The sequence below is a fragment of the Orycteropus afer genome, unplaced genomic scaffold, assembly GCF_000298275.1.
Source record: "Orycteropus afer afer isolate SDZICR_OR568_19922 unplaced genomic scaffold, OryAfe1.0 scaffold01857, whole genome shotgun sequence".
Classification (NCBI taxonomy): Eukaryota; Metazoa; Chordata; class Mammalia; order Tubulidentata; family Orycteropodidae; genus Orycteropus; species Orycteropus afer.
The window spans coordinates 39,034-40,490 of record NW_006923444.1 but is presented as its reverse complement, the minus strand read 5'-3'; positions in this window follow the sequence as shown (position 1 = coordinate 40,490).

Below are 1,457 nucleotides of genomic sequence, written 5' to 3'. Positions count from 1 at the left end.
CGCCTCGAAACCCAAGGAGGAGACGCCATGAGTAGGGGGCCGACTTGCAGGCAGTGAGTTTGGTTTGGTTTGGGTTACCAACTTAAAGGGTAGCTGGTTCCAATCTACCCAGAGCTTCAGAAGAAAACCTAGCAAATTACTTCCATAAGATTATAGCTGCATATGTTGTTGTTGTTGTTGTTGTTAGGTGCCTTCGAGTCAGACCGATTCATAGCAACCCCTCCTTGGGTGTCTGAGGCGGTATCACTATGAAAGTAGATTGCCCAACCTTCCTTCCGAGGAGTGGCTGGTGGCCTTCTGGTTAGCAGTAGAATGCCTTAGGCACTAGGCACCAGAGCTCCTAGCTACATGTTATAGCCTCTAGTTACGCTTCAGGAATTGAGCTCATTCCTATGGCTTCCAGCCAAACAATAGACAAGCCTATGGGGTGAACGTTTACATCGGGTAGATACACTCCTTGGAGCGATTAATTGATCAATCGTGGGAGAACAGAAGGGCAGTGTTTGCACAGGGAGACAGCTCAGGGGACAGGAGTGGACAGGAAAGAACATAGGGAAGAGGTAACTACGGGGAGGAAGTGGGAAGAAAGCTGTTACATTGCAGTCAATGTCATGAAACAAAGTGTGTATGAACTGCTCTGTGGAAACTGAATTTGGTCTGTAAACTGTCACCCAAATCACAGTTAAAAAAAAAAAAAGATTATAGCCACATGACTCAAAGGTGAGTCCAGGACATCTGGCTACCCCTCCAACCTGTGCAGACTGCCCGGGCGTCGGAGTGGACCCCAGCTTCACAGGGTCTTCAATGGCTGGTTTTCAGAAATAGACCTTCAGGCCCCGCCTTCTGCTTGTCTTCTGAGTGGACTCGGACCTCCAATCTCTTGGTTTGAACACAAGCCTGTTAACCCTTTGCACCACCCAGGGACGCTAAAAAAAAAGAAAAAGAAAAAGAAAACCTCACTGCCATGGAGTCATTGCATAGACTTATAGTGACCTCCATTGCGTTTCTGAGGCTGTAAATCTTTAAAGAAGTCGATGGCCCCATCTTCCTTCTACGGAGCGGCTGGTGGGTTTGAACCTCTGACCTCCCGGTCAGTAGTCGAATGTCTTATCCACTACCCCACTAGAGCTCCATCCCAGGGACTCGAGCACCTTTCCACACAGGCTCTCAGGAGGAGTCATTGAGTTTGCAGATCGATTACGGGAGATGTAGCAAATTATTATTCCATAAATCAACAGGCAGAGCACTGGCCCCGTGTGACCCCCAGCAGAGGGTTAGTCAATTTCCTGGCTTTTTGATGTTTAAATAAGGTCTTAGTGTCACACGGGACTCACAGGAGCCAAGCACACACCAATATTAAGTTGAATATGTTTCAGTGTACCTGGAAGTGTTTATGGGAGCTCTGGTGGTGCAGTACCTAAGGCATCTGACTGCTAACCAGAAGGCTGGCAGTTCAA